The sequence below is a fragment of the Tenebrio molitor genome, chromosome 4 (genome assembly GCF_963966145.1).
Source record: "Tenebrio molitor chromosome 4, icTenMoli1.1, whole genome shotgun sequence".
NCBI classification, from domain to species: domain Eukaryota; kingdom Metazoa; phylum Arthropoda; class Insecta; order Coleoptera; family Tenebrionidae; genus Tenebrio; species Tenebrio molitor.
The window spans coordinates 24,128,974-24,147,571 of record NC_091049.1 but is presented as its reverse complement, the minus strand read 5'-3'; the positions used below and the strand labels follow the sequence as shown (position 1 = coordinate 24,147,571).

Here is an 18,598-nt window from a genome sequence, read left to right as displayed (position 1 = left end):
TTTGCTGACCCATCAAAGACTACCCGCAATCTGGTGGTAGAGGTAGAATTATTTCAGAAGAACATGTACGTCATCAAGAGGCGTGGCCTTTTCCTGCGCGTGAATCCATTGGCGTATCGTGTAGGATGGAAATAAGGGAATTTAATTGAAATAACAACTAATATTTGTATCTAATGATTTTATTGCAAGAACAGCTAGTTAAACATTAGTGAGTTATCGCACAGCATACCATATGTTTTCCGATAAGAAAACGATAAAAAGTTTGTATAGAAAACAAGGATTTATTCTTCGTCCAAAATAAATGTACAGGAGTGCTATTCTCGGCAAGTGACTTTTTTTTTCGTGTACGAATATGTTATAATTACGAATGCGCATTACTATTTGGCATTCTCGGTTAGATTTCGTTCCACCAGTCAATCAATCATCACCTGTTTTCTTGTATTAGAATTAGGATCTTTTTCAATTTTCACGTTGTGGTAGGAAGCAATTGGTGCGATTCTGTTTTAAAATTTATCAATATTGCTATATAACAAGGTTGTAGTGCATTGGGTACAACTCCTGCTTTTGAACTTGCATGGACCATAATTAAACGTTTTCCTTTGGAAAGGGGCTTTTTCAATCCCAATACACTATCATCTGTCCAACGTTTTGATTGTGAATGGGAGCTATGGATGTAGGATTCATCAGTATAGACAATTGGTCTTTCCTCATGAACATAACTGCTTTAAATATTGAATCCGTTTGGCACGTATGTCATAGGACTCTAGTAAAATTTTCCTTTTGTCTGCCATTGTTTTCCAATAGCAAATAAATATTTTTATTTGTTACTGCATACAAGCCAACATTGCGAAAGATTACCGAAATCCCATCTTCTTAAGTCCTCGTGAAAGTGTTGTTAGACCTCCACCAAATGACAAGCCAGAGTCTTGGATCTTTTTGAGAATCCCTACACACAAAAACATAACTTTGTAGTGATCGTTTTTTAAAGTAGAACTACAAACCTTTCAACGTTGGCTGCTTTTTTTCACTTATATAAAAGTTATGTAGATATACTTGAACGAATAGTCTCCATTTCCCCATCACACAGTTTGCTTTTGGGACAGTCACGTTTTCTGTTTTTACCTGGTGTCGAAAAACAAGGAACTGCACCTGATGCAACGTCTGCGGCCTCCTTGGCGATCCGTCGATACGAACTTTAGGATATTTTTGTAGCTGTAATAAGCCTTGCTTTGAAATTTGCCAACGAAATTATAGTAGTTCCATTCACAGCTTCCTCCTTCATAAAATTTTTGTTGGAAATTATTTCTCGCCCTTGGCTGTGTATCACTTTGCCCTTGATACCAAGTTTTTTGGATGAAGATGTTGCCATTGTAAGCAGTCTGAGACGTTTTTTAAGCTAACAACAAACAATATAAAAATTGACCATAACCTCACAAAACATAATATTTAACTCACAATTTTTAGAAAAATTCACAAGAATGTGTCTTGAAAAAGACAGTTTTACACTATTGTCAGAAATCGATGAAATACTTAAAGGAAGACTAAACGCTGCGAAAATGTTGAGAAAAACATGCGAGACACTGTTTCTGACAACAAATTAAAATCGTACCAAAACACGTTCTTGGCGCAGACCACGCGATAGTGTCACGGAGTGTTCTTCTGAAATAATTCCACCTCTAGAGCTATCCTCTTTAAAGACTGGGTGATGAGGAAGATAATAGCCGTCGCGGTTATCTACTTTTACTTCTGACATATGACCTAATAATTCATATTCTGTCATAAATGCGTGATACTGTTTTTTGAGTGGAGCATTTTTTTCTAATTTCCGTTCTAGTGCATAGAATCGCTTTAATGAACTGCTATAAGATTCTCCTAATTCTGAAACATTTGACTTAAACGGTATGCTTACAATTAATTTACCGCTTTCGTGTCGTTTAGTGGTCGCAATAAAATGATTTTCACAAAGTGTTTCTTCTTCTGATAATGCAGGTTTATGATTTTGGCAATCTTCGATTTCCCAAAACTTTGAAATTTCATTGTGAATTTTTTCATGTATGTTGATGTTACTTAAAAAGGTATTGTTGTGAATGTTTGAATAATTAGGGATTGGTCCCGAAATGATCCATCCAAATTTTGTTTTTTGTAACGTGGGCTTGTTTTTCCCCAATTTTATTTGTCCAATACACAAAAGATTCCAAAATATGTCAGAGCCCAGCAATAAGTCAATTTCACTCTTCTGATTAAATAATGGGTCTGCTAATTGAATGTTCTCCGGTATGTTTAAATGAACTGGATCAAATCCGCTAGATGGCAGATTTTCGGTCACTTTCCCCATAACTAAACAAGATATTTGGGTTTCAAACTGCATGTAATTTGAAATTAAATTAATGTCTGTTTTATATTGAACTTGGGATTTGCATTCATTAATGCCAATTATAGCTGAATTTACTTTTGTTAACTTCAATCCCAGTTTTTTACAGCAACCGTTCGATATGAGGTTACATTGAGAACCCGAGTCCAAGAGTGCTCTACAATTACGAAGTTGACCACTCTTATCTCTTACTTGAAGACACACTGTTGCTAATAAAATCTGAGATGAGATTGTGTTGGTGCATGAATGATTTGACACTATGTTTGAATTTAAATTCTGATCGGAATTATTACTCTCTCGTGGAGATTGGCTAATTTTTGCCTCTGGCTCATCGTTCGATTTTTGATCAAGATGTAACAATGTATTGTGCTTTTTGTGACACTTGCGGCATCCAGACCATTTACAGTTGTTCGTGTAATGATTGGCCTTTAAACAATTTAGACAAAGGTTTAATTTTTTGACGAAACTAATTCTGTTGTTAATTGATGAATTTAAAAATTGCTCACAATGATACAGAAAATGTGATCCTTTGCATGATGGACAGACTAAATTTTTTGTTGAAACCATGCAGTTAATATTAGGATTTTTTACAGATTTGTTTACATTAGTTTTTTCTAATAATTTTGCCCTTTCAATGAGAAATTGGACCAACATGTCTACGGGAGGACATTTTTTGTTAATAATGTGACGCTCCCACTCGCGTTTTGTGCCGTTATCTAATTTGCTACACATTAAATGAATTAACAGCCTATCTTGTAGTTTGTGATTTTCATCATCTAGATTTTCTATGGCTTCTAAATGAATTGACGTATCGTCGGCAAGTTGTCTCAAAGACAAAAAAGACTCTTTTTGAACTGGTGGCAATTCAAATAATGATTTGATATGTTTGAGGATAATGCCTTCCTTATCTTCGTAACGATCAATTAATTTTTTCCACGCTGTGTCGTAATTTTTGTCTGTGATTGCAACTGCTTGAATTACGCGTGCTGGTTCTCCACTTAAGGCGGCTTTTAAATACTGAAGCTTGTCAACGTTTGATAGTGCGTTATTATGATGTACTAACGACTTAAATGTGTCATGAAAATTTGACCATGCATCAAACCGTCCATCAAAAGTGGGTAATTTAATTTCAGGTAATTTGATTTGAGGCATAGATTGATGTTCGGATTGAATGGATGAATTTTGAATATTACGAGCGTCAACTATATTTTTTGATTGTTTTTTAATTATTTCGCTAGCCCTCCCTAAAACTCTATAGTAATGGTTCTCAAAATTGTCTCGTTGTGATTCGTTTTCTAAATCGTTATCTTCGCCCAAATCTTCGATTTGCAATTGAATGTCTTCGAATTGATCGAGTAATTGTAAACAATTATTATATCGAAGTTCTGACTCGCTAGTATCATCCGTTTCCAAATTAAATTTGTTTAAGCGAGTTTCAAACCGAGTAAGAGCTGACTTTACAGCGGTACGTTTTTTGATCAAAGCGTCCACCATTTTGATTTATATTACGAACTGTATTGATGCAAATAGAATGATATTGTTGGAGTGGGATAACGAAAATGGGACTTACTGACTGCTATGTTGTTGCTGTTGATTGTTGTTATTGATTGTTTCTCTTGCACAACCGGAGATTTTTGCAGTTGTTTGTTGGGATTGTTTCACCACTATTTGTTGGGATTGTTTCGCCCTGCTTGATCCACTTGCTTCTTGAATTTCGATGTTGGGATTGTTTCACCACTTTTTCACTTGATTGTTGGATAAATCGCTGATTGGGATTGTTTCACCACTTTTTCACTTTTTTGCTGAATTTATCCGGCTCGAAGGACCATATTATGAATAGTGCGGCGTTTCGCACTATATTAATTTACTCGAATGAATAAATAAAACGTGTTGGATGAGATTATAAAATGTATTGGTCAGCTTTCTACGGTGTTACAACAACAATACTTAAAACTAGCTATGTACAAGGTATTTATGTACAGGGTGCAGGTACCCAGGAAAAACCCTATTATGCGCACTCGGCCAGAGTTGTTGGTTGGTTGGTCCCAGGTGCATAACAGATGGGAAAAACCCGGCGCCTTTGCTGTCTCCCACAGGTCATTACTCTAAAAAGAAGGATTTCTGTGTTGTTTCACTACCCAAAGGGGTCTTGGAAAAAGTAAAATTGTAAAGTAATTTATAATTCAGCTGTAAAATTTGGTGATAAAGGAGATACATCTCTTGGAAATCATCATATTTAAGAGCAAGTTATACAAAATCTGTTGGTCCGATCAAATTTTATATTGAGATTTACCTTACCAGACTTCTATTCTTTAAGACCCTTAGGAGATTGGGCGCCATTTTTAAGACACCCTGTATAATTGAATGTTGTTTTGAAAGATGATTTAAATAGGTAGTGTTTTCAAAGGAATCTGCAATCTCGTGCTAAGCCCACAGATTGAAGATCGAAACGCAGTTAGGTCGACAACTGGGCGAAGCACAAAAAGACCTTTTTACTTTGTTCCTACCTTCTTTTGTTTCGCTGCCACGGCTACCAACTTTGGTTTTTTAAATAGCACCCATACATTTTTTGTGTGATTTTCAAACAAGCGTATCTTTCTGTATTCATAAATACAGTTTTGCCATTATTAAGTAGGAAACCGACTTATCCCAGACCCCCGAATGAGGCTCCGCTAAAACCTCTCCTGAAAATACGAACAAGTCCGAAGTGACAACGTAGACGGGACAGTTATTGAAAATTGAGCAAAACTGATTTCATAAACAACACAATCTAAAATTCAAGAAACCGACTTATCGCTGAATCAGGCGATTCAAAATCAAAGAAATTCCTTTTCGAGAGGATTTCCCTTGCCATTCAACGTGGAAACGCTGCAAGCATTCGAGGCACTTTTCCAGATTCCGCAATATTATCGGATATTTTTGTATTGTAAAACAAAAATGTTATGTAATTATGTTATTAATATAAGCTGTTAATTTATAAAAAAAAAAATAATGTTATGTAATTATGTTATTAATATAAAAATGTATTTTAATAATGAAAAAAAAAAAATGTTTACTAAGTAATAAAATTGAATCATCAAATAAAAATAGTTATTTGCGAAATCCTACATTGACGAACCGAGAGAAAAATTGTCGTCAAGGCCGCTTTGCGGCCGAGACAAGACAATCTCGAGGTCGTCAAAGGAGATTTCGTAGCCAAGGTGTACACAACATTTTGTGTGCAAACCGAAAATTTGTAATTATAAAATGAACAAGTAAAATTTCCTTCACTGTCAATAAAAATAAAGTCGGCCTACATGTTGCCATGTCGCTATGGAAACGACATAAATAAAACAATTCATTTTGAGAAAAATTGGAAAAATGTCGCAAGAAAATTACAACGTTTTTGTTCCGTCTACTTCCCCGGAGTTAAAAAATATTTCAGATTGTGCAGTGTCCAATTTAATACCAGAAAAGTCCAAACGGCAGTACGATAAGTGTTACAATGACTTTAAAGAGCGGTGTTGTAATGATCTGAATACATTACTTTTTCCGCCAAATATTCGAACCTGCGCCCTACGTTGTGTTTTTCTTTTGGCGGAAAAAAGGTTCGGAATGCAAACGATGAGAGTTCCAGTTGGAAGAGTGCCGCAAATAAAACACACATGTGAGGGACGCAAAATACCTTTTATTAAAAATGCCTGTAATAACTTTGATGGAAAAAAAATTGAAACGAATACAAAAGGACAGAAATTAAGTTTAACGGAGTACCAGAAATTCACTAGTTGAGTACATTACAAAGATAAACGAAAAGATGAATGCAGCAACATTTAAAACAACAGAAAACGGGTACATGACAGACAAAATGACAGGTTAAAGCTTGCAAAACAAGTAAACAAATTAGAATGCTGTTATTATTACAGACAGGGACGGATGAAAAACCCTCTTCAAAAACAGTATCCCAGGTATTACTCATATTTTACAATTCGATTAATGACAGACACAATGTTTAATTCGGAACTACGCGGTCAAGGTACGCCAACGGGAGCTTAGAGCTGGAGGTAAAAAACTTTCGGCCGCGAGGGGACTCAGAAGAATAATCTGAATCATCTTGAAATCAAGCGACGTTTATAGATATTCGGGATATTAATGAACGTCAGACTATTTCACCGACCAAGCAAGAGTGACATAGCGTTTCGGGGTCGTACGATTAGCATTCCTAGACCGCAGCCGCAAAGACCTAGGTCCGCCGTCCCCAACCAACCGTTTCCGGACAAAACCCCGAAGTCTCTATAACCTCGACGGAAGCTTCACGAAAACATCCCGACGCCGCTCCCGCAAAGACTTAGGTCCGCCCCCGCTAACGGCTCTGAATAACCGTAGCTTCCACAGAAATTTACTAAACAACCCCACGACTTCCTGATTGTCACCTAGCTCCCATAAGGGCGTACTTACAACATTTTACTTCAACTTTTCGAAATCTAACAACAACACAAAGAAAAACCCCAGTTTAATTCAATCGAACCAAGCGTAACATTAAACGATGAGAAACCTCAGCAAAACACAGCGCGACATTAAACAATGATAAAATAAGCAAAACAAAACGCAACATTAAACAATGAGCAAATAAAAGAGAACAAAGCGCAAAGTTAAATAACTAAAAAATAAAAAGCTTCAAATGGCACAAATATCGGTAAGCGACATAAATAACCAATACAATAATCACTGGCTGGTCGAGTGCCGTTAGAAAATGTTAGTGAAAGCAAAACAAATTTTTTGAAAAAAAGTCAGCTGGTTATCGGGCGAAAAAGTCTAAGGTATTGACATGAGACCAGATCAATTTGCTGTATAATCTGCCCTTTTTTAGGTCATTTTAATCATGGGAATATCAGGAGCCATGCGAAGAGACGAACTAACCAAAATGTCTATCGATGACATCAAGGATGAACATTCTGTATTAATAGTGGCCGTTCCTGACACAAAAACTGGCATAAAACGAACTTTTACTGTCACCAATCCAGAATTTGTAAGATTATACCGCAAATATGCAGCTCTTGTTCCGTGTACTCATCCAGAATTAAAAAAATATTATAAATTGTGCAGTGTCGCATTTGAAACCTGAAAAATCGCAACAGCAATATAAAAAATGTTACAGTGACTTTGAGACTGATGTGACAAGGAGAATGTGAAAACCGTGTCGGATAATGTTGCATTGGCTTACCTATTTACTGGAATTTATTTATTGTGGCAGGTAAATGTTAAATTCCCTTTTAGGTTATGTGATGCACGGCTTCCTAGATTAATAAGAGTCGAAGCCTCTAATACTGTTGGTCGAGTTCATCAGTTGCAAGCATTTTTACTGTTCCTGAGAGGGCGCCACTATACATTTGTGTATTTGGCTGCTTAACCGCGTACAAATCTCATGTTAAAAAGAATCGTAATTTGTATGTTACATACACTACTTCAAAAAGTAGATTATTGATAGAAAAAAAAACATTAATACGATTTTTCATTCATTTAATTTAAAAAATATTCGTTTTTTGGTAGAGGGCGCTAATATACTTTTGGCTTTTGAAGGAACAGATAGTTCAAGGAACTCGACCAGCCGTATTAGAGGCTTCGACTCTTATTAATCTAGGAAGCCGTGATGTGATGAATCAAGTGGATAATTCAAAATTCCCACCAAGCGGCCATCTCATTTTTTTTACCAACATACGCAATAAAAATAAAACCCGCGAAATTCAAAAATGGCCAAGAGCGCGTGATCGTACCTCGTTAATTTCCCTACGTTGTGTGTTTTTTTTTTAATACAAATTAAACATTACCAGATTCGTTCCAACAGGGTTTGTGAACCACACAGAAGAGTGCAAATAAAACAACACAATAATTAAAACCAGCTATTTATTCAGAGTTATGATTTTGTTAACGCCGGGATTAATGAATAATAACGTCTCGGGAGAGGGCACTCAAGTCTCCACAAATGTGAGAAGACTACTCATTTGGAACTCTAGGAAAATGGTGAGCTCTAGCCATTCTCCCAGACCCCCGAATGAGGCTCCGCTAAAACCTCTCCTGAAAATACGAACAAGTCCGAAGTGACAACGTAGACGGGACAGTTATTGAAATTTGAGCAAAACTGATTTCATAAACAACACAATCTAAAATTCAAGAAAAACGGAAGGGTCATGTACATTACAAACAATGCAGTTACTTCGGACCTTTCGAGCGAGAGCGAGCACTAGACGAGAACTTTAGCATGTTTTTTTTTCAAGTTAAATTACAATGTGCGGCAGATACGCTATAGAAGGAGCGAATGGCTTTGTGTGGTCCGGTGGTCTGTGGCACCTATCCTTACGACTTTAACATTTCCCGCCTACCCGTGATTTAGTGCTAAGGGAAAAGTCCTAACTGCTTTACGTTAAGTCAACAAATTGAGGTGCTCTAAGTTCATCGGTTGAAGTGAACATGACTTTTCCAAAGCAAAAGAAAAACAAAACGCGCTTGTCAGGCTACACAGGGAAAATAGGCCTGATTACATTTCCGGAAGTGTGCCATGGAGCTCGGGTATAACCCAGCATTCAACAAGTCCTGCCAAGCGTTAGGTTTTTGTGTCTCCCTTGGGGTGCAAATTTTATGAGGGCCGCGAGGTCGTATTCAACGCTTGGAGGTTAGAGGAAAACAAAACCCCTCAAACAGACAGAGACCCTCGCGGTAAGGTCAAGAATTTAGATCTACAGCAAACTCGAAAAAGGAAACAAAAAAAGAAACGCGACAAATATTTGTTGACACAGCTATCTAAGAACACCTTCAAATTGGGATGGAAAAGTGGTAACAACCAATAACACATACATAAAAATTTAAAACCATAGTCCGGTCGACCCTAGCAAATTAGAGCCGGTTCATCGACAAGGGGGGGCGCCCTGAATAATATCGAGGGCGCCCCAGGACTAAGCGGTGGAAATAACTAAATGTAGTAGATCCCTAGCTAAGGAAAAACCCACGGAGACACCTGAAATATAAACACATTTGGTTGCTACCGGGATGGAAAGTGGAAACTTTGAAATTTTGATTAAAGTGTTGAACAATAACTAGGTATTTATCACACCAAAAGCGTCACTCGGAATAATTAAAAGGGGTGCGCTTATAAAAAGTGAAAGCCACAGACCCACGCTAAAACTTGGTGCCCTTTTTCTTTTAGGAACGTTAGTGAATTGTTACACCTGAGTTTACAAAAAAAAACGTGATCCGTACGATTTTATAAAATTTGCAAAGCTAGAACCAGACGGCCTTACTCTCCTTCACAAGCTGACAAATGTTAAAAAGCGTGATACATCGGGATGGTCGAGATAATTGCGGATTTTATACAATACGGTAGGACACATCAACAAACCACGTGCGACCCATTATGACAGTTATAATACATTCCGTGCGAAACAGACATAATTTTAGTATCGCAAACATACCTTGTTCAAACCAGAAGGGCTGGACAACAACAACGTCTATTGTAGTTCGGAAAGCACCGAAAATCACACAGTTAGAGCACAAAAAGAAAATCACACAGGGTACCTCTGCACTCATCTACAGACAAGGGAGAAGTGTCGCAAAAAAAACCATGGCCGTTCATCCCCTGTCGGCTTCCACCCCCGCCCCTAGTGGTCGCTGGTGGTACCAACAACGGTACTTTCCTGGCTTTTGTTGGCGGTTGGTTTAAATTCAAACTCGGCTATCTCAGTTATTTTAATCGTGGAAATATCAAATGCCGTGCGAAGAGACAAATAAACCAAAATGTCTGTTGATGCCATTCAGGATTCAGGATATGTTACTAGTTAGTTACTAGATATTTCCCTTTTTGACCGGTGAAAAATTAACCTAATTCATACGTGTCTGTTCTAGATCGATAATGGGGATCTTTTTTACCGACTCGTCATTCATGCGGCGACCACTCCATTTGAAATTGGCGGGAACTTCAAACCGGATGAAAATTCTGTACTAATAGCGGCCGTTCCTGACACAAAAACTGGCATAAATCAAACTTTAACTGTACCCAATCCAGATTTTGTAAGATCACACCGCAAATATAGAGATGGATATGTTGTAATTGTGATAATAAATAAATATTGAAATGACTTACTTTTACGGCCGTCGTCAAGGCAACCGCTGCGAAATTCATTTTCGCGGCGTGCTCTCGGCACGCGAAGTGCTCATTTCGCGTACGGTTGTACACAAAATTATTTTATTGAGCTGTGGGGTTTAATACCTATGCCTCTTAGTAAGAGTATTTATAAGCTGGTAGTAAGTGTGATTCCTAATGGGAAAGTAGTAGCTGCTACTCATTCCACTTACTGCCAGCTTGCCCGTAATTAGGTCATCACCTGTTGGCAAGCTTAACTAAATAATAGAATAGAATAGACTAGAATAGAACAGAATAGAATAGAATAGAATAGAATAGAATAGAATAGAATAGAATAGAATAATAATAATATTGTGAAAATCGCATCACCTTTTTTCCTGTGGCAACAGCCGTTGCTATTGTTTTTTACATTGAATATTTTTTGACTTTTTAACTTTTCAAAGTCAGATTTGATTTATAAAAATAAAACAGTCCGGTAGGTGTTGCTTAGCGACACTTTCCAGCTCTGATACTGTTATAAGTTATAACTAACTCACTTACCGGACTCAAATTGATAATGTAATCGAACATCTACCGGACGGTATAAAAATTTTTTTTTTTAATATGCTGTTTTAACAATCACGGAAAAAAATATCAGAAGGAATCAAACAATTGTACTACAACAATGTACAAATTTTTCTTACACCTTTTCTTCGAAAAAACTTCATGGCAAGAAGTAAGATTAAATACAAATTACCATTTACGACACGACTGTATGAAAAAAGGCAACATTATTGTTTTAATAGCTATTTATGTAACCAGTTAGGAAATGCGTTATTTTGTGTAACGAGTGGAATATTTGCGGGACGAGCGCAGCGAGATCCCGCAAAATCACACGAGTTACACAAAATTGCATTTCCTAAAGTGTTACATACAAGATTTTTTCTAATTTTGACAAAAAAAAAGTTTCTTCAAACGTTAAACGAAGTAATGAATTTCATTAATAATAAATTATTATTGTGTTAAAATATCAAGTAGGTAAGTAGGTACGGTTATTTTGCTTAAAAACAAAAAATATAACAGTGTCAAATTGATGATACAATAAATTTTTCCTAACCAGTTAGGAAAGATTTTACTTTTCGTAACCAGTTACGAAAAGTGTGACGTTTCCCAACCTCAATTAATTTTGAAAAGTGTCACTTTATATGTCAAAATTAGAAAAAATTTATTTAAAATAATAATAAAGAATAGGTTTTTTATCAAAATGCAATAATTATGAAACATAAACACACAATAAATTTTTTATTATACCTGAATCATAATCCCTGTTTTTGACACTAAAATGCGTGCGAAAAAGGGCCTTTAAAACACTATTAGCTTTAAGGGTTGCTTAGGTAACAACAAATTCACCTACATTTTGAACAATGATGAATACACATTTATAAATAATTTACAGTGGCGGCTCGTGGTGTTTGTGCTCGAGGAGGCCAGTCAAAATGTGAGAGATATTTATTTATGCGCTGCAAAAAATTTGTTTTTGAGGGGTGTACATTTATTTAAAAAATTAGCACAAATACAAAGCGTTTAAATGAATTACATAGTAAAATTGACAAATGTATTATTACATAATCTCCAAAATAAATATTTCAATGACTGTAGCTGAGATTGTCTAATTTAAGGCGTACCGATGAGTCTGATCTATTAATTGTCAAATATTGAGCAGATAAAGCCCTTAGACAAAAACCAAGTCTTACAACCGACTGAAATTTTTTACTCATTGTTGAATGACGAGATTCTATTGGCCGAAATGTAAATAAATGAAATAGTCAGATGGAAACAACAAACACGGGCAGCAAAACAATTTATTTCGTTCGGAACTTCTCGTAAACTAAAAACATTTCTCCTACCTACCACGATTCACAAAATGATCTGTTATGTTTACTGTTTAATATCACAAGAGAATCCAATTTTTGTTGGGGTTTTTTCATAAGACAACGAATTAAAATGATGAATCAACAAAAAACCTACTTAATCTGGATGATGTAAGAAGTTTATTGCTGTCACTTCCATTTTTGAAAAATTAAATCTTAACCGCTTACTCCACCTTCGAGATAGCAAGCAAACACAGAATTGTTTCAACTCAGCGAAATGCGTAGGGAAGCGTGCACTTTACCGTTAATGTTTAATTTCAGCGCGGGGTGTTTTCTGATTGGCTTGAGGCCGGCCGCCGATGACGCTAACATTTCTTAATTTTCTACTGGCTGTTAACCATGGGGATGAAACGAGGATTGCCTAACTGGGAATTCGATTGACATTTAGTTTGAAGGACCTGTTCAACTACATTACAGTGAGGGGAGGGGAAGGTAATTCGCAACTGCGCTTGCTCCGCGTCTTCAAGGGTTGGCTGGCGTTTATGATCTGTCATCTGTCATTGTTTTGTTTTGTAATTTTGGTTATGTGTCCTGTTCCCTCCAAATGTGCTATGCACAAAAAGTTACTTTTTGGAAGAAAATTGGAGTAATTGTTTCTTATAAGTAAAGATCGGAACTTTAGGCACTAAAAATTGTTAAAATAGGCAGGTTCTTAGGTTCTCAAAAAACACAAAATAGGTTTTTAATAGGTTTTAAAAAATAAAAAAGAATATACGGTAGGTTTTAAAAAATTAAACAATGTGAGCTCGTATGTCATAAAAACAATGTAGCCTTAATAGTAATTTATGGAGATACGTTTTATTTTGCACAACAAGATATTGCAGTAATAAAAAATAAATTGTTATATCCTATAAACAATTACAAAAACAAATCCTCGTAGAAATAAGCACAAACATTGTGAGTTAAATGGACATAATTGCTATTGTAAAATGTAAATGGAAATTAAAGCAAAAAATTATAACCTAATCATTTATTTCACCATCATATTTAATGTTGCAAGAAACTAACATAATTTTTTCGGTAATTTTTCACTTTAACTACTTCTGGAATTTTCGCGTTTTTCTGGTTAGACAGCGTCAGGGCGTCCTCCTAGATCGTTTCCCACCATTCAAACCTTGTGCAAATGCCTTTTTTCTCTCTTGTTGTGTTTCAAGGTCGCGTCAAGGTCGCGCCAATGTCTTAGTATAACTAAAGGGTAAGGAAAATTCATTTGCACAAGGTTTGAGTGGTGGTTAACGATGTAGTAGGACGCCCTGAAGCTGTTTAGCCAGAAAAAATGCGAAAATTCCAGAAGTGGTTAAAGTGAACAATGACCATTTTTTCTAAATTTTCCGGTGTAAGGCTGTGTCGTCTGTCGGATTGTACCATTTTATATGCCGAAAAAGAACGTTCAACATCGCATGACGTAGAACAAGGCACCTATAAATCAATTAGAAAGATACATTAATTTAGACCAGACACGTGCAGCACCCACAGTTACCGTTAACCGTTCCTAGTTTTTGAGGTTATATTAGTATTTCTGAAGGACTTGCGCTTCTGCGCTTATACGCACACTTGTTTCCAAATATTATAAAATATGCTAACAATTTTTTAAATTAAAGTTTATCACTTTAGGTCAAAAATAGGTGCTAAAACAGCGCATTAGGCTCCATTAGGCGTCTTTTAGGCAATCAAAATTTTAAATAGCAAAATAGGCGAAATAGGATTTTTAAAATTAGTGTTAAACAATAGAGAATCTTATGAAACGGATTTATTTGAATGTCTTTTTAATCTGCTTACAAAGAAAAAAAAAGGTGATTACCTAAAGTTCCGAGCTTTACTTATAAGTGTAAAGCTGGATTTATACTCGTTTTTCGGATCCGTGCCCGGTAGTGATTACGTTTCCGTAAGAAAGTTGAAGTATGCGTAATACGTATTCACATTTATAAAAGCGTCCTGCATTATATTTCATTCATTAAATTTCATAGAAGAAATATGCATTTAATTAATTCACTTGTATGATTGTATTAAATTAATATTGATGATATACTTTTTTAGGCGTAGTAAGAACTGGGGGTAAAGGACGTAACCCAAGATTATGTTATGTTATATCTATGTATTTTTATTAATTTTTTAAATTTATTTGTTCAACCACCTGTAAACGGTTATGTTGCTGCAATATACATAAGCTAATTAAAGTACTGAATACATTACTTTTTCCGCCAAATATTCGAACCTGCGCAAAACGGTAACAAATGTGGTGTGATCGTGATCGAATCGGAGGTGCCCTACGTTGTGTTTTTCTTTTGGCGGAAAAAGGTTCGGAATGCAAACGGTGAGGGTTCCAGTTGGAAGAATGCCGCAAATAAAACACACATGTGAGGGACGCAAAATACCTTTTATTAAAAATGCCTGTAATAACTTCGATTTAAAAAAAAATGTAACGAATACAAAAGGCCAGAAATTAAGTTTAATGGAGTACAAGAAATTAACTAGTTGAGTACATTACAAAGATAAATGCCAAGATGAATGCAGCAATATTTAAAATAACAGAAAATGGGTACATGACAGACAAAATGACAGGTTAAAGTTTGCAAAACAAGTAAACAAATTATAATGTAGTTATTACAGACAGGGACGGATGAAAAACCCTCTTCAAAAACCGTATCCCAGGTATTACTCATATTTTACAAATTAAGTTATGACAATTTCAAGTTTAATTAGTAACTACGCGGTCAAGGTACGCCAACGGGGGCTTAGAGCTGGAGGTAACAAACTCTCGGCCGCGAGGGGACTCAGAAGAATTATCTGAATCATCTTGAGATTAAGCGACGTTTATAGATGTTCGGGGTATTAATGAACTTCAGACTATTTCACCGACCATGCAAGAGTGACAGAGCGTCTCGGGGTCGTACGATTAGCATTCCTAGACCGCAGCCGCAAAGATTTAGGTCCCGGCGGACCTAACCAACCGTTTCCCGACAAAACCCCGACGGACGTCGACGGAAGCTTCACGAAAACATCCCGACGCCGCTCCCGCAAAGACTAAGGACTAAGGCAAAAAAAAAAACAAAAACAAAAAAGCCAACGAACGTGGAATAAATTACCCAGGTGAATGAAAAACGTCGAATTCTCTACTCGGGACGGTAGCGAAATTGATTCAGATTTAGCTTACAAATTTGAGAAACTTCTTCGCAAGGTGTGTTCGTTTCGAAAGACCAAACAAAAGTGACCTACCCCCTTCAACCACGCGCGCGAGAGCCCGCTTCAACCCCCGCTATATTTCCGCTCGCAGAGTTGCCAACTCCCCAGGATTGCCAACCCCTTAGTTCCTAGTCTAGCCGCTAGTACCTTCACATTTGGTGCGCTATTGTAGCGGTACCGGAAATTTAAATTTAAAATTTTAAACTGGGTCACTACAGTACATATACCTGTTTTATTTTTAAAGTATTATCAAATGTTCGTTTATTTTGTTTGGAATGCCGTTTTTGTGTGTTTTTATGGGTTTTATTATTTAATAATACTAAAACGTTGACTTTAAATAATTAGAACCTATATAAACATCCAAAAAGTGCATTCAAAATAAAATAAACGAACTTGAGTTTCAAAGCTAAAAAAATTTCGAAACACACTGTGCAAAATATTTGAATTTGCCGCAACTTTCAACTACAAAGGGGGCGGTTCAAGTGTCATTGGATTTGCCTTTGATTTGTACAGAGCCTGCGCTTCTTTAAGGTTTGTGTTCTGTGCTGTTAGCATAGAACCGTCCGTTCAAGGCCAAACTTGAAGTAAACACGTGCAATAAGCTGGAGCGGCCCAGCGGCCCCAGTGCTCTCGGCCTCCGTTTGCGGGTGGCGTGCACATTCATTTTTAGACCCAGCTGATTTGACCATTCATTAATTTATTAATTACATAATTCATTAATAATAATCAACGACCTAACAAAAAAGTGCTATATTCTTATATTTGCATGTAGGTATATTTTATTATTTTCGTTATTACATGTAGCATGTATATTGACTTTAATTTTATTGTATTATTTTTTATTTTGTAATTTATATTTCTACAATAGGCCCGACCTCCCGTGCCTCCATTGAGAAGCCGCCACTGATAATTTATAACAAATATACATGGCAACGAAACAACAACAATTGACCATTTCCATATCAATGATTAATGACACAGATTATTTGGGAAAAGGTATTTCTATTTACTTTTTTTTTATAATTATGAGATGGTAATGCGAGTATAATAAAAAATAGCGTATGATACACGTTAAAAGGGGCTTCAAAGCACTTGCGACGTTAAAAGCACTGCTCTTAAACTCGTCGCGCGTGCTTTAAAGGCTTCCTTATAAACTTGTATCATAATATACGATTGTTCCTTATTAAACACCTAAACGTACAAAACAATCAACACAAGTATTTTGTGGCAACAAATTTTTCCCACTCAAATATTTTAACAATCATGGAAGTTGAACATGTAACATATCATACAATCGTTATTTACATTACCAGATGCGTAAGTGAACTTTTTTTGGCAAGGAGGTAGTGCAAGACCCGAGGCGGTAGCCGAGGGCCGTGAAACCTCCGAGGTTAAAGAAGAAACTTACGCATCGTGTATTGTATTAAATTTTTCCAACTACGAAGCACCAACATTTTATAATGTTAAAAGAATAGCAAAAATCGTGCCGTATCGCGACCGTCCTTGGATGTTGGAAGCAAAAACCATAGCAACAGCTTTTACAAACATTTTATTTTTCGTCTTCAAACGGCGTGCATTGTGCAAGTGCGTGTAATCCGTAATAATGTTAGTTTGATAGTTTGTGGTTATTGGTATTTATGCAACAAGCCTTCCCGCAAAATATGGAATGTGAAGGAAGTGAAAGAGCCGCTGGAATTACGTTAGGCTCGTTCAAATCGGGTGAGCGGTATAACCTAACTTTCCAACAATTCATAAATCATAATAAATGTGAATAAGTAGATTAATTTTCCTTTGTTGTATTCAATTGGACTAATTAAAGTACATATTATTATAAAATGTATTGCTGTTTTTCATTTGATGATTTGGGTACCTCAATCGAAATTGTCACAAAATAAAATAAACTCTCATCGTCCCGTATAGAATTTCCTAGTCGCGTAAGTATTTTACTTTCGTAGCTAGCAACCACACGCAAGATAGGTTTCACTTTCGATTACACATGTGTTGCTAGGACGGTAGATGAAACTTTCTAGATACGTAGTAGGAAAAATCAGTTTCGGAACCGTTTGATGTTGATGCAAGATCTCATAAGCAAACATGTGTTCACTGAAATTCCATGTTTTTAATTATCTGTAAAAAAATATTTTTTTTCATAATCTATATACAGGCTGTTTGATGAAAAACGCGTCAACCCATAACTTTTTTATTTATTAACCGATTTCAATGAACAAAAAAATCAAAGATATGGTTTTTCAAGCGCTACAAAACAGCCATAAAATGTATTTTTTTTTTGCGTTATCTTCAATAACTAACGATAGTCAACTTTTTAATGTTGAAAACATTTATACGGAGCCAAGTTCGAGGTTCGCCGTCACGAAATTTCGTCAAGTTTGAGCGTCAAGCGGCGCGCGCATCGGAAGAGTAGGGTGGGGAGTTGCATTCAATGATTTCAATTTCAATGCAGAATTGCAGAAGTGACTCAAGTGAGTGACTTTGAGTTAGATGTATCTCTGTTAATATCTATGGTTAAAACATTAACCTTTGGGTCAAGGAACGGTTATTTAAATTCACGGATACATTAAACATTAAAGTAATCTGACGAGCTCGTCGATAGTGGCACCGATCGTCCGATCTTGTTGTAGAAACGAGAGAAATTTCGATGCAGAATGTTGGATTGTCGAGCTGTCGTAAAAAATTTTATTAACTTCCTTGTTGCAAAAACTTTTATTTTTGGGGCAATTCGATTCAGCACAATAAAAATGGTATTTGTAGGTAATTTTTAGATCTCCTAATTTGTTTAAACAATCAGAATAACATAAAAAAACTTTCAGGATTGATATTTTTTCCTTTCCCCGAGAACGTAGCTCAAATGGTACTAGATACGAGAAAAATGCAATAGACCTTTTTTGTAGAGCATGAAATTTTCTACAAAAAAGTTCGTGGAGGCATATGTTTATCTGTTATAATTTAAGAGATACAAATTCTAACACCCAATAGCGCGCGGATAATTCCGCTAAAAATGATCAT

The 18,598-nt window shown here is 36.1% G+C and overlaps 1 long non-coding RNA gene across 1 annotated transcript; it reads left to right on the top strand.

Annotated features, from left to right (window-relative positions):
• Positions 1-9,741: 9,741 nt before the first annotated feature.
• On the top strand, positions 9,742-10,476 carry LOC138129163 (uncharacterized). The gene is made up of 2 exons (XR_011159127.1): positions 9,742-10,175; positions 10,244-10,476. It is a non-coding gene; the product is annotated as an uncharacterized lncRNA (long non-coding RNA).
• The last annotated feature ends 8,122 nt before the right edge of the window (positions 10,477-18,598 follow it).